Here is a 16,122-nt window from a genome sequence, read left to right on the forward strand (position 1 = left end):
AGCACCTTTGCACAGATATATCAGACACATAATAGATGCATAAAACTTATCTTGCGATTTTCTCGGAATTGCGAAAGTAGTGCAACTTAAAATGTACTTTTATTCCAGTCTTTAATCACAATATAAAGTCCTTCGACGATGACCGGTTTCAGTCAGTAATGACCATCTTCAGATCTGTTCTACACTGTGTCCTAATGTCCTAAAGCCGTAATTGCATCATCGAAACATATAAATACACTCAGCAACTATGTCGCAGCTGGTGAAACTACTCCAACTTAATCCTTGCACATAATGTTGTTTTAATGGCCCCTTAAAGGTGTACAAAGTTGAAGTAAACACGTGATCCGAATGTTGTGGCCTCACCATGTGAATATATCTTTCCAAGTTCTTTATTTAACATAGTGGTATGATCTGAAATAATATTTTCCTTTTACAGCTGGCATTTTGGGCTTATATGAAATGTTCTATGCATTTCAGTCAATTCATTGTCTTGTCTTTAAGATGGTTCTTTATTTAATAATGCGGCAATAGAAATGAAACCATGATTTATGATGAAATTTTTTGTCGTTTCAAGCGACCTGGGATAACAGTGGAATATAATTCACTGATTATTTGTGGATCTGGGCACTGGAGAAAGAGAGGCAGCATTTTGTATTTTAACAGGACTTGTACAACAAATGTTAACTGTTGTATTTTTCATTGCAATAATTACAAAATGGCTCTGAGCACTATGGGACTTAACAGCTGTGGTCATCAGTCCCCTAGAACTTAGAACTACTTAAACCTAACTAACCTAAGGACATCACACACATCCATGCCCGAGGCAGGATTCGAACCTGCGACCGTAGCAGTCGCACGGTTCCGGGCTGCGCGCCTAGAACCGGGAGACCACCGCGGCCGGCACAATAATTACAATAAAGTAAAAAATACGTAATACTTTACATGTGTTATTGAACTGCTAAAATCCCATTACTCTGATATATGTATATTAATGTCGTCTAAGCAAATTATACAAATCAGCCAGTGGTAAAAACGTTCGATTTGCGTACTGTCAGGGGAGTTTTAGTGTCCCATAAGCTAAATTTAAATGTTCCTTCCAAAATTAAAAATTTAAAGAAACAGTTCTTTCTCCTGATAAGCAAATGCTATATTCTATGACGTTAGCTCACATTCAAACATTTGTAACGGACGAGTGAGAAGATATTTTGTATTGACTCTGTAGTATCTGACCAAGTGAAATATTATTGGCAAATAACAGATAATATAGTAATTACAATGGCACTACAAAAAAGTTGGAGGACAAGAAAACATAGAAGAACTTTATTGGCGAACCACAGATTACTCTATCTTTGCTGTGGGGTATTAGAAAGTTGGAATCGAGAGACTGAGAGAAAGCAATATGCGTGACGCATGGGGCATTTGGCCACATAGTGGTAAAGTTATACGTGCGCATTAGGCTATTCACACGACCATCCTTGGAGCTTTGTTTTCAACTAAAGGATTATCTGTGGCTGGTGTACATATATAGTGTGTACTACGACGTTTATATAGTGAGTATTGCAGTTGTGGGTGTGCTGTATGACACTCTGTTTAAACGATGTACGTATGCTGATCTGTATTAATATGTACAGTTTTGCATCAGCTCTCGTGCAGTAACGTTATTGAGCATCTGAAAGCTATATTTGTTACGAGGCAACACATAATTATCGGTTCGCATATTGTGCGTTATGATTAAGGAAAAACTGCGGTATTAAATAACTGCAGTTTTTCAGGTGACCTATGACAGCATAAGTAGTTCCAAATCTTATGCAAGGGTAAATTACAGCATGTTGCTGATTAGAGACTGTTTTGTTTGTTAAAGTGTTTAAACATCAACATCAAGATTCAAAGCATGACATTAACTCTTTTTGGAAGCTCGATTACGTTTGTTGTCGTTTAAATACTTCTTCGAAAAAAGATATATTTCTCTTTGTGCAGAGCTATAAATTGTTAGTTATTGAGAAAAAGTAGTACTAACATGCGCAATGAATGTAGGTCGTACCTCATTTTACTTTCTATCACCCTTTTTGTTGTAAGAGTTGTTTGGCGCGGTTTACTGGCCACACCAGAAGTACTTTTTCTCACTTTTTTTTAAAGTATCATTTGTTGCGCAGCGTTATACATTTTCTCGACGCGAAACTGGTCTGCGTCAGTTTATCTTTATTCATGCTTGATGTACGGCGTGAAAACTTCCATGTCTTTCGATACCTATTGCGGTTTATGATCTGCGTGTACTGTTTGAGAAAAAGTATATATGCAGAGATCGAACCAAAACACTATTCTTCCTGGTGTTATGTGCCCATCCCGTAGAAGCTTTTAAGTTCAGACAAGTAGTCGTGAAATTGAATTTTTATGCATGCACAGTATATATTTTGCATCTACAGCTTATGAAACTACTGGGAAAATGAACAACTTAATATTACTCAGTCTATGATGTAATGGAGTTTTGTGTGTTTGGGGTTAATTATTCTCAAAATCTTATCATCTATGAAGATTGAGACTAATATTTGCGAATTTGACTTTGCTCACAGGGAGCTAGTGGATGTCATTCGTTTATGGTGTAATTTGTAATCTGCTATATGGTTAAGAGATGCACAGTTTCAGTACATATATTGTTCATTGTTCACATTTTGTCTTCGCATACTGTAGTTCATTGAAGCTAAAGATTCTTTGTTGTACACACTGTGAACAGCACAGCGAAGATTATTTGTGTTACAAGACCAGTATTACAGATCTTGGAATCTGATCTCCCCCCCCCCCCCCTCCTCCCGAAAGTAGTAAGATAATTCGTGTGCACATTCGAAAAATTGCCCTGCTATTATCTTGCATCAATGTATCATAATTGTCAAGGAACTGCTCGGACAGTATTACCAGTCTTTTTTTATTCCAGTTTTAAGAACGTCATCATTTATTTCAAACAGCTTAATGCTGTCAAAGAAGACAGTAACTAGATGGAAATGTTACAGGAATAAACCAATTTTACATGCATTCCCAAGCAGGATTTCAGCAATGCTGTGTAGTTCACCTGCCTTCATGCAATATTGGTTATATTACTTCTATTCAGTCGAACAATAGAGAAGGGCCAATGTGAGTGCCAAATTTTGTGTCCTCAGTTTGTTTAGTTCAGGCTAATGTAATTTTCTGAAAAAACCTATATTGTGGATAGTTTTGAAGAAAGGTCAGCTGTTGGTAGAAACAAGCATGTAACAGGAACTGCTTCTTATTTCGTATCTTCTAGCAGCAAAGAGTATAAAAAGTCATGATAAATTAATATATAAAAGTTTCTGTAAGCTGTCCGAAGTATTTTGCAACATTTGGAGCATCTGTCACTTTTTATTGTTTATTACTGTAGATGTGCATTTCCATGAAAGGGTTATCTTTGTTACAGACATATTTCAATAATTGATTTAGGCTGAAGCTATTTTCTGAAATTAAGACATCTTGAAAAGCCTTTCATCATTGCTTGTTAGATTTAACTGTGAACTCCTGTTGTCACTGAATCTGTTAATTCTGTTCTTTTTGCCCATATCCTTCAGTGCTCACAAAATAACATAGACCTATTGCACATTCTCCATGCATACAAGTATATAAATATGTGTGATGGGTAGAATCAAGGGTTTTTCCATAGCACAACCTGATCACTGACAAATCCTGTATGAGTTGTGTATTAAGAGTACAATGAAATAGGGTGAAGTGGGGTAAGTGTAACCACGTTTTGGCATAGTTCAACTTTGACACCAAATTGCCAACTTGTTATTGAACATATGATTTTGAAATTTCTCATGCTTAAAGTTTGATCTATTGACTTTTAAACAATATACATTTTGTTTTTGGAAAGAAAAATGATATTGTCAAATAATTGTTTTCAAAATTTTGTGTTGTGAGGTTACACTTGCCCCATGGTTCGGGGCAAGTGTAACCCCGCATTGTTGTACTCATATAGAGCATTGTAAAAGAGACTTGGAGTAAGTGACCTGATTACCCAATTTTTACTGAATTTGAGGATTTTTAAATTATTAAAATATTTTTACTCAAGATATGAACTTTTTTGCACACGCCTCTTTGTATATTATGAAATAAACAGAAAATGTTAGCTAAACTAAAAAATAAGTGTTAGCCTAAACCATAAAACACTGAAACAGAATGCTTCATAGATAATTTATTTTTGTTTTAGGCCAGTAATTTATTAGTTTAAATTCTACAAAAGTAATATTTTTTTCTTTAGTAGACAATTTAACAAAAATAATAAAATACCTAGTATCAAGAGAAAAAGAGAAAAATTCACTTTATATGTTCACTTTCTATTATTTTTCATGGTAATTGAACTAAAGTTGTTGGCAATTTGTGTTTAATGCTAAACTACCCTAATTCAACTTATTATATTCACACGTAGACCCTAACTATTATTTAGTCACTGAATGTTGTATGAATCAAATGTAACACCAAATGTCAGGTCTTCCCTGTGACCCAAAGTAGGCTCAGGCAGCTCTGAAATGACATCAGAGGATGGAACTTCAGTCTCATCTCTTCTATAAGGCCATTAGAATGTGGTGCCATGCTTTGTTTTATTTTTGCATCTGAGGAAAATCACTTCTGAATCTCCTAAATCACTAATTTTGTTAACTTGGCCAATAAAATGAACTTTCTTACATTTTGTTGCAAAAGCTGTTCGACTGTAATTTTATCTTTAGCTTCAAAAAAGTTTGCCTCTTTCTTCTTCACAGTTTATCATTTCTTTCTTGAGATCATCCAGTGTTGTTATGGTCCCATTTTCTTCATCACTACTTATTAAAGATAGGTCTCCTTCAGTTTCACTTTCTTCACTTGTTGATTCAACTTCCAGTCTCTTTTTTTCTTCTTACCCACATGAGCAATCAGGGAATTTTTTTTCCATAACATTCCGAGATGCCATTTCGGATAAAGTAACAGCACTTTGTTTGGAAGATTTACTTTTCATTACCAAGCCCTTTTTTATGCCGATAATGCTTTTTTGTTTTGCTTTCTCCTTATTATTCTTGTTTCCTTTAAAATCTTTTTCTTTATAAATGGCATGTTGAAAAGCGATAACGTCAGCTCCTGGTGCAATCCTATTCTTCTTTGTTTTACCAGTGGGACTACACTGTTGGACTGTTTCCAATAATAAGCTTTCAAATGACAAATCAGAAGTTCCACAACATAATGAAACATTGGTTAGCTCGGGAATGGATGAGAAAGAACTCTGATACTGGGAGAACTGCAGGGCTCAGTAGATGTAGGCCTATTAAATTCTGGAGGTTGTTCAGCTGGAAGCTTCCCAAAAATCTGAGTACTTTCTGTTAGAGACGTAGCTTCCACACAGTCTATGGCTGCATTATCGTGAGCTGGCAATGGATTTGTTTCTACAAAAGATTTGGCATGAGCTACATATCTTTTATATGCCTCTGGATCATATTTAGTTTTATCAATTACTTCTGTATTGTAAGGGAATATTTCTGCTTTTTGAAAACCACTTTTCAACAATTCAGGTGGTGTTTCATTCCATACAGCAGTGAGGAGATTGGAAAAGTCACGTTTGCTAATTTTTACCCCTTGATGATTTCTCTGGTGACAAGTTAACTTTCGTTCCCAAGTAGATTTCACACTCTTAAACACTGCTACAAGTAGATTTCACACTCTTAAACACCGCTACATCCATTGGCTGCAGGATGAATTATCATGCTCAACATTGTTGTCAGTCAAACAATGCTTCACATACTGTACTGTAATTGAAATGGTGGCTTCTTTACAGTTCTGTGTCATATTTTATAAAAGGAAACGTGGTTTAAAAAAATTTTAGACTTAAATAAAAAAATAAAATATATATCACACAAACTCAGTAGACCTACAAATCCAGCACATCAGGTATTCTGGTATGCATATGTACAGGAAGGCCAGTTTAGTTGATCTAGTGTGATAGCAAAGACAAGGTTATGGCTTAAATAAATATGTTCCGGTAAGTTTGTTTGGGGCAAGTGTAAACCTCCCCCCCCCCCCGGTTATACTTGCCCTAGCCTCTTTTTTACACTTGCCCCACATGGAAAAAATTTGGGGTAAGTGTAACCATGCCTGGCATATCAAGAGCTTTATCAGTAGAGTTAAAGGAATCTCACATTTGAAATTATCATGCAAAAGTTAGTTCGTAACCAAAAAATTGTGCAGTTATCTTTAAAACTGCAAAAATGACAGACCACCAAATTCTGAGCATGTCACTCTCTCGCAGAGTGAAAATGTAGACGTCAATTCAAGTCCAAAAATTAATTACCAATTTATGTCAGATTTGACAACTTATGGTTAAATATGACAAAGAAAGGAGTAAATTAACATGTGTGATAGGTCAGAGGTAAAAATACAGCTTCTTTAAGGCACCATAAGCTGTGGTTACACTAACCCTATGGTTACACTTACCCCACTTCACCCTATTATTTGTGGAGTATAGCTGGATGGAACTCCATAAACAAGGAAAACTATAACCTCTGCACAAGCATTTCGAAAATGTTTGAAAATCCCATTTTCTCACCTCAAGGTGCACTTTTCTTTTAGCAGATATTAAATATTTTAAATTGCACTGGTAATAATTCTTGAAGTGACAAGATTTATTGGGACAGAAATTTCAAAAAGGTTGGGGGTAACTTTAACCCAGTTCAGATTAGTTTTGTCTGTGATCAAAAACAGTTTTCTCCAATGATAACAGAGGACTAAGCGTGGATTATTCTTTGTAGTATCGGAGCATAGCTGAGTTCTTACTAGCCTGGTGAAAAGTGATGTCAGTGACTGTTTATGACTGTGATCTAGATTTTTTATATGATGTGAAAATAAAAATGGCATTCCAATACTAAAATCAAACTCCAAATGCTCGAGTGGAACTCCAAAGTAAATTTCACTTGTCTTGCATGCAATTTCTACAATAGTTCACAGCACTTTCATTCTCAAAACAAATCCTGTCTTTCATTTGCCTTTCCTACTACTGTCATGTGTTCAGTCAGTTTTGTGTAGCTTCATATTGTTACCCCAATATATTTAAATGTGACACTCCAGAAGTCTACTGTTAATCTTGTAATGTTTATTGTCAGTGTAACTCCCCAAATGTATTATCTTGTTACATATTTCCTAACACTCATACAGTGGTGATGCTTTAGTGAAGATGACAACTTTAAGTATTGTGCTCGTGCTTTTCAGTTTGTCACTATGGATCACATTTGTCCTTCAAATTTGTGGTTTTAATATTTCTGTATGTAAATGCAGTATGACAAAGGAAGGGTGCTCTGATGATAGTTCCCCCAGTACCAATGATTTTTAGGTTTATATCAAATAGCTGGTAATGTTTTTGTCATCTATTTAGAATGATTGACAAGCAACTATTTTGTAGGTATCTCTCTATTTTGATAATAGTCCTACGCTTTTTGCTTTTCATTGTTGGAGCACTGTGTGATAGAAGATTGATGCATGCATTTAGTGAAACATGCCATTGAGGATACTGTGTGAACCCCACAGAGGAAAAAAAGTGTACCTGATACTCAAATGTTTTGGTAAACTTTGAGAGGTAGCCATTGCTGTGGCAAGGTGATGCACATGCAGGAGCATCTGGTTGGAGTGGATGGCTCCAAGGTGGGCAAAATGCAATGAAAAGACAGTGCTATCTGAAGCTGATGGTCATACGCCCCCTATAATCTTGTCGGACAAGTTATATTTATGAAATGCAAAAAACACAATCCCAAGACTTGTCCTTCCATATTTATGTTGTGGGAGGAAAAGAACATGTGACGAGGACTGAAAGATACTATGATGGACACTAGAGCATTGATTCTGACAGCAAATGCAGTTCACTCCCAGAAAAGATGAAAATAAAGGTGTCAAACCATATGTACAGTGTCCATGCAACATTACAGATGGAACCTCTTATATTATGCATCACTCCTCTGCCTCAACCAATCTATGGAGTTTGCACTGACCATTTTACAAGAATGCTTAATGTGAAAAACCACAACCATGTTGGGGAAGGTTATTCATCTCTGCTCACTCTCTTGCTGGGTGGTTAAAAATAGAGCATAAAAGAGTACAAAACCTTTATTATATTAATGTGCGTTGAAGCTTGAAATAGGTATGGATGCATGGATGATTAAATTTTGGTAGTAGCAGCCAATGTGTAACCTACAAAAGAAAATGGGCTCATTCTGACCCCCACCCCCTAGCTCACCTCATCACTAAGCCCTGATGGCCTGAGCCCACTCACATAATTGTTGTCATTAGTACCATTATGGAGTGTCTCTTGCATGGGATTAGGGTTTTCTGTCTTTCAGTCCAAGAGCCATGGTGGACAAGTCTGTTCTATGATGATCATTTTGTTCAGTAACGAACAAATTCCCCGTTCAGAAATTATGTGTACTGATGGATTGAATGTTGATTGCCAAGTGTGTTATGCTGTGAACAACACTGTGGTAAAGGTATGTAGTGTTTTATCTGCAGAATTACAGGGCTGGGCAAATAAAAGTAGCCCAGACAAGTGGTTACAATTGGACATGAATTTGTGCCTATAATCACACCATGTGTATGCCTGCCACGTAAACCAAACTGGTTCATAACGTAGTGCAGACTGTGCTAGTGGGGCAATGATACTAACAGTAGAGCAGTGGGTGTTTGTTGTGGAAAGTTACATGACAATAAAGTCATAGAAACTGTTGGTCAGTTGTTTGCTTTGAAGTTCAGTGGTGTCAAAGTGCCAGCAAAGAGTGCCATGCAGTGCTTAGACTGAAAATGGCGTCAGACAGGATCTGTTTTCAACAAGTCAGAAAGCATTCCGAAACGTTCTGGCACACCAGAAATTGAGGCTGCAGTTCGTCAGAAAATGCTTCAGAATCCTACTAAATCAATCTGATGCCTTTTGCAAAAGACTGGCATGTCATGTCAATCTTGCAGACGAATACTTCACCTGGACCTGTTCTTGGGGTCACTTTTGTTTGCACACCGTGTAATAGCTATTACGTGAATCCCCAGGAGACTCGCAATTCTTTTGTGATCATGTGCATGGAGAACATTGGGCACCAGGCCATTGCAATACTTGAACCTTTCTTGCATTGAAATCTTATTCTTGACTGTCTTTTTCTCAGCTTGGTCTCTAGGACAAAATCTCCATTGACAGCCTAGCTTGTCCATAGGACATAAATTAAGGATTTTCGTTCTTTATTTATTTTACACCAATTATGTTGGTTAACTCATGTTTGGCCTCCACTTTTTTGAAATGTTTTACAGAAATGCAAACTTGCAAGACGTGGGGAAGGTCACATAATACCCAGTGTGATAGCTAGTGCAAGCATAGGCTGTCGGGTACCCATACAGCGGTAACCCCGTGATTATGCAGTGAATGCACTATTGGTGCCTGAGCCATCAACTCCCTGCATTTGCTTAGGAATAGGTGCGTGTCCTTTAGGGGGCTCAGGTCAGTGGTCACGAGCCAGGTGGCCAGTTCTCTGTCTGGGTGGTTCCCATGAGGAGATTTCTCCTTAGAAGTAAGTGGTGTTGTGGCGTACCTCTCATGAAGTGAAAAGACCGAAGTTATGAGCCAATGGCTGTGTGACACCGATAGACTCTTCAGACAGATTTGAAAGTGTCAGTGCAACTTGAACGTTCCTACCTTGGCCATGCCAGGGGAGGAAAGCAGAATCACTTTCCCCTCTGTTCCTTGTTTGCACATGGACTGATGCAGGGTCCTTTCTTTCCACTTTGTTCTTTACAGATAATATGAAAAATGTGCTTGAAGAAATCTATTCTTTCATGGTTCTGTATTAATTTAAATAGTTAATCCTACCCAGTCTTGAGTGTTGCCCTCTTACAAGAAAATTGGTGACATAACTATTACCGTAACACTCCACAAGAACCTGAACACAGTACAGGCCTTAATTTTTGACCAGGACTAGGTGCTGCAGATGGATGAAGCATTCCTCAAAAACTTGGAAAAATGAAGGGCCATTTCATATGTTGTGTACATTGAGGTCTGCCAAACAGCGAGGTTGATGCCAGTCATTCATCATTACTGTTGAAAGGAGCTCACTTCCCAAGAAAGTTAAAACTGTAGTCTGCCATTCTCATGTGAAGCTGTATAACTTTCAGAGGCTGTGGTTGGCCTTCACCATTTCACCATTCTTTGTCAGTAGCAGAGCTATTCACCCGTCATGATCCCCAACTGTGCTATACTAATTAAAGGACGTGAAATCCAGGAACTTAATGTTTCCAATTACCTCTCATTTTTTGGAGCCTGGAAAAAGTACAACTGCTTATCTTGTCCCAATAGTATTGAACTCTGCCAGTACTGTGACCAGGTCATCAGCAGTATCTCGAGTACTTACTGTCCATTCCTCTGACAGTCATGCGAATATATTAACACATGGGGGAGATAGGACACCCCATTCCCTACACCCTGCAGACCCCAGCGCTTTATGCTCCTCTTCAGTTCCTACTTCCCATAGTGGAGAAGTCCTTGCAAGAGCCTTAACCCTAGAGAGTGGTTATAGAAAAAAAAGATGACATGTTACTCCAGTTACCATGGAGATGTCGGATCTATCCACATTATGACTCCAAACCTATGTTTATTGTTGTCATCCCCCCACCAGTTACAGTTAGTAATTCTTGGGAAATGGCTATTCCCTTTATGCCTAACATCACATCCTTAATGTGACAATTCAGTGGGAGTGGACTGGATATTATTGTCATCTGGCAGAACAACAACTAATGCCATCCTGTTCAACTATCTGCATAGCTGTTGAAGAAACACATTTGACTAAAACCACCATGCCTGCTGATGGAACAGCACCAGAGAGAGAGCAACTGGTGGGATCCATACATTGGATGACACAGTTGTCATCAGTTAATGGATTACCTATCACGCCGCATTGTGAGCGGTAGTGAGTGTGTGAATGACCACAGTAATCACAATTTGCTCCATTTATTTACAATCAGGCTGGGTAGTTATGAATCTTGAGAACTTCTTTGACTTGACCGCTCTCCACCCCCGCACTCTCCCTTTTCCCCTGTTCGCTCACTTTGGGATTTCAAAGCACACTTCCCCATACAAGGGAGTACTACATTGTCTGCTAGGGTCCCTCTGATTGACAGAGTTCTGTCCAAGCTTGATCTTTCTCTCCTCAGTAATTCTCTTACATGCCTATGCACTTCACCATCACCCATGGCACTGTTTTGGTTATCAATGTTATGACCCGCCCCGCCCCACCAAAAAAGAAAAAAAAAATCTTGTGGCTTTGTTACAATGGTTACTGTATGGGGGTCAGTGATCACTTTTCTAGTGATCCTGTCATTGCCAGACTGATTGATTGCCACATTAGGCTCTCTGAGGGACCAGCTAAGTTGCTGCCATCTTCATCTCCTCTCCATGAGAATGTGTTGACAAGGATGTCAGAGATGTGTCTGCTGTGATCTGCCGTGTCATGGGAAATGCTTGACCCCTTTCTACAGGCCACATTATCAGATGGTCCAACATATGAATGCGATTCAGACTCAATCTACTCGTGATGTTAAACAATATTTAGCTACAAGGTTTTCCCTTCGCAGTGGAGGGATGGTGTCATCTTAATCTTTAAAACAGGCAAAAATGCTTCAGCTGTAGACAGTTGCCAACAGATTAGCCTCTCCATTATAAAGTCTTAGAGATAAAACCTGACTTAAAGCACCAATAAAATGCCACCCCTACAGAATTCTGTCGGGCCATACGCACGAACTGGCAGCACTGTACAATATGAAAGTGTTGTGTTCTACTCAAAGTGCTATGGTGTTGTGCAATGAATATACAGTGTCTCAAGTTTGAATCCACTCCTTCCTTTATTTTTTAAACCACATTTTGACTATCTGCTAAAGGAATCTGTCTGACAAAACTCCAAAGGAAATGCACTTCATTTTCTAATACACCAGTAATAGCACCAGCTTCCAGCAACAATTCTGCAAAACAGATCATGGCTGTGACAAGATCACGGCAGCTTACACTCGAGAGTTTACTCAACCTATAGTGACCACTTGCCACTTCCCACCTGTCGTGCACCATCTGATCAAGTGATCACAGCATGACAGTATGAGTGTTTTTATCAATTGTCATTTTCTTATTATGGTTCTAGTGTTTATCTTGGTTTTAGATATTGGATTTTGTGTACTTGAAACATAAGAATTGTGTGTAGGCATTGTAAAATAGTTGCAAGTGAAAAAATGTACAATTTGTGACATTTTTCCCTTTGGGTTTAATGGAGGAGTGAAGGCATTGGAGACAGCTCAAAACCTCTGTATTGTGTGTTGATGGAGTGCTTTAGGACAAAACACGCCAGAAAAGCATTCGTTTTCTTTTTTCAGGAAAAATCATTCTGGCATGAATGGTGTTCCACAATCAAAGAGTCTTGATAACTGAGACGTGATGAACTGTAGCCATTTTACCTTCCTGGGACTTAGACTTTCAGTGGGCAAGGTCCGAAAGTCCGGTGTAAGAGTACTGCATGCTCTAATTCAAAGCAAAAAAAAAGGGTGAATATTAATACTTTTTTGCTTGGCCATTGTCAGTTTGCTCATTAAGCATTCCCAAATAACATTGTTATTGGCAAAAAGTTGTTATGCGGTTGGTAACTTCTTGAGAAGAAATTGATGAATGGGGTAAGTTACTGGATGTAGCAGATGACTTTTGACGGAGAAGTTTTCTTAAGATTTTCTTACTGATTTTTCGGTCTGGCTGCTTGTAGCTTTGTCACAAAATAGATAAAAATCTGGCCATCAACGAGACTGTAACCGTGAGCCAAAGCAGCGTACGCTTTACAGCTGACCCTGTTAACCTCAGAGCTAGCAAAGGGCGCAGCATTCATTTCTCCTTGATTGCCCCAGCACAGATAAATCACAGTATAAAAGTTGGTATTTCTCTACGGAACGATTTCCCTGGTCTTAAAACAGTAAATTGATAAGGTGTGACATCATGTTAAGTGAAAATCACTGAGATTATCCAGTGGAAATAAGAAAATATCAAGTTGATTTTGTTGGGCAATTCTGTGCCATCCAGGAAGTAGTTTGATAGTCACAGGGCACCAAACATATTCTGCATTGTTGTTAAGTTTGTTACATTACCAGCAGAAAGAATACCAGCCGATATGTTCCTTGAACTGGCTTGCTCTTGGAAAGTCCACACTTTAAAGACACAATGGTGCCTGCTACCATGTAGTTCCAAGGAGACTAAGTGCACTAACTGCAAACTAAACATCATAAATCAGTAGCTGCTACAGTTATATTTTATTTTCTGCATTAAGTGTACTGAAAACTACAAAGGTCACTCATGTGATTCCCATCTTCGGATTCTCCCCATTGGTTATGCTGTAAGCATCGTGAGTAGGCAACACATCTCTTTATAATTATAGACTCAGAAAATGTTTTTCTTGAGCTCACTGTCGTTTGCTCTATCCCGTAAAATAAAAAAGAAGGGGGGACATGAACATCCATGGGGAGACCTTGTAAGCTACGTATAACACAAAGTTCCAAATGGAAAAAAGGGTGCTGTGCAGGAAACCATACCCAGTGACCAAAAAAGTGGGCTCGGAAAGCCATTGAAAATGAGAAAAGTAAATTTATGCCACACAAGTTACATGAAGCTTCTGCTAACGTGAAAGGGGAAGTGACTATCAAAATGTGGAACAAGCCCCCAGTAATCTCTAGACTAAGCCATCCTGCAAGAAAACTGTCAGTCTCTAAATACTTCAAAGAATAAAATATCGTCTACTCACCATGATTAAAATACAGCTGCTGCTGATACCTTACCAATAAAACCAAAAATGGCTATGTCAAAGTGCTTTTCAACTTGCAATACACTTGAACAAAAAGAACCCAAATTAACAACAGATTTACCAAGCTGAGCGTATTGCTGACATGGACCCAGCTAGCCTTGCCTATGCTATGTCACCACCCTTTGGGTTTGGCAGCACGTTCCCCGGTTAACCATGGGTGCGGCAAACATCCTTGCCGACTCACCACCCTGCAGGTCCAGAGATTAGAATAGGTCCGAGGTATTCCTGTGTGTCATAAAAGGTGACTAAAAGGAGTCTCACGCGTTTCAGCCTTTATATGATGGTCCCCTGTAGGATTTGACCTCCATTTTTTAAAATTTTCCTGAAGAGCGAGTCAGTTGGGGGAAGGGCGCCGTACATGGTGCATTGTGTCCATCGTGCCTTGAAATCTTTAGCCCACTTTCTTTTCCTCGCATTGCAGTCCAGCTCATTCTCCATTTCTTGGGCGAGGACGCCTTCGTGGACGCGTTTTCCACCATGCACTATGCAGTGTTGCTTTTTGTGCCGATGATGACCATGGACTTCTTTGCACCTCATATCCAGTACAGTAACCAATCAGTTGTGGTGGGGCAAGAATGTACCCTGTTGGTTGTAGCCCCCTGACAACACAGCTGATGCCTGTGCTGTTAACTTCCCACGTATGCCAAGGAGTAGATGCCCACCATCCTGGGGCATCAGGACTCCCAGCAATGGCCATACTGCCAGGTGGCCTTTGCTGCGACTACCGTATTTACTCGAATCTAAGCCGCACTCTTTTCTGGTTTTTGTAACCCAAAAACCCGCCTGCGGCTTAGAATCGAGTGAAAAGCAAGCGGAAGTTCTGAAAAATGTTGGTAGGTGCCGCCACATCTAACTTCTGCTGTCGAATATATGTAGCGCTACACAGGCATGCTTTGTTGGTGCAAAGATAAATACTGGCGCCAAAACCTCTGCGTCAGTAAATAAATTTAAAAAAAAGGTGGAAGACGAGCTTATTTTCTCCGCCCCGAGTTTCGATCACTGCATTTTCATACATTATCCAACGAAGTAAAAACAAATTCCGTATTGTTCATCTTCGAATGTAGCAGAATTTCAATGTATTACGAAAATCCGACTAGCAAGACTGTTTGGGAGGTTTGTCAATATGGCCAACTCTACGTTCTGAATTTTTTCCTACCTGTGAGAAGAGACGGTTGCTAATAGGAACCTGATGAAATGTGAATCACATGCAGTATTCTCTTCACCATAAGAATAATACGAATATAAACATTTTGCCATGTATTCTTTCGTGTTTGCTGCTATCTTATTTAAATCCTGTCTGCCTTATAAACTACGAAACTAGAGTGAGACAACAGCAAACGCAGAAGAATATACATATCGTGTCATGTTTATATTCGTATTATTCTTATGCCTAATAATGATACAGTCAGAAATGAAGCACGTCAACTGACTAGCTTTTTAAATCTAAGGTGACTCTAATTCCTGTGCAGAATTTGATGTACTAAAGAAGCGGCCGCAAAGATTTTCAAACGGAGAAAAATTTTCACTTAACTCTCGTTCAGAACATGTTCTATCTTATGCAGTCTATTATTCGGTTCTTGTTGATAATTGTCAAAGAAAGCAGCAGTGTAAGTAACAACAAATAGCAGTCTCTTGCCGTTGTTTTGCTAATGAGACGATTCCACTTTCTCTCTCTCTCTCTCTCTCTCTCTCCTTTTTTTTTTTTTTTAATTAAATTGTAAGCGGCGGTGGCGCGCACAAAAGCAAGCCATGCCGCGAACGGCCACAGGCCATAAACACGCAGTATCAGAATGCGACAAACAATGCATGACATGACACAGTACAGTAATGCATTTTCAGTTTAGAGTGACTTAAACACCAATAACAATGAAAATGGCACTTATCAGCTCAAAAGAAAATAAGCAATCGATTCAAACGAGACGAAGCACGTGAAAAAGGAAGGGTATCCGTATAAATACAGATGGAGCGCGTGACTCATAGCAATGGCTACCTGGCAAAACTTAACTGCTAAGCTTACGACTCGAACCAAACTACTGTAGCTGTATCGTCATTCATTCGACCTAAATTGTGTCCAATATTACAATGGATTTGGAGGTGCGGCCTAAAACTTTTCTTTCCCCTTGAATTTCGAGTCTCAAATTTCAGGTGCAGCTTAGATTCGGGAAATTTTGTTTCCTTTATTTCGAGTCTCATTTTTTAGGTGCGGCTTAGATTCGAGTGCGGCTTAGATTCGAGTAAATATGGTAGGTGGTGC

At 38.9% G+C, this 16,122-nt stretch overlaps 1 protein-coding gene across 6 annotated transcripts in view; it reads left to right on the plus strand.

Moving 5' to 3' along the window:
- Window positions 1-1,364: 1,364 nt before the first annotated feature.
- LOC126483814 (eukaryotic translation initiation factor 4E-binding protein Mextli) overlaps window positions 1,365-16,122 on the plus strand; it is a 139,957-nt gene continuing 125,199 nt past the window's right edge. For 4 of the 6 annotated variants that reach the window (XM_050107005.1, XM_050107001.1, XM_050107006.1 and 1 more), the window contains exon 1: window positions 1,365-1,599. The gene's annotated coding sequence lies outside the window, so the exon portion shown is untranslated. The remainder of the gene's footprint in view (window positions 1,600-16,122) is intronic. The other 2 variants (XM_050107002.1, XM_050107007.1) reach the window with 2 other exon arrangements.

Source organism: Schistocerca serialis, chromosome 6 (genome assembly GCF_023864345.2).
Source record: "Schistocerca serialis cubense isolate TAMUIC-IGC-003099 chromosome 6, iqSchSeri2.2, whole genome shotgun sequence".
NCBI classification, from domain to species: domain Eukaryota; kingdom Metazoa; phylum Arthropoda; class Insecta; order Orthoptera; family Acrididae; genus Schistocerca; species Schistocerca serialis.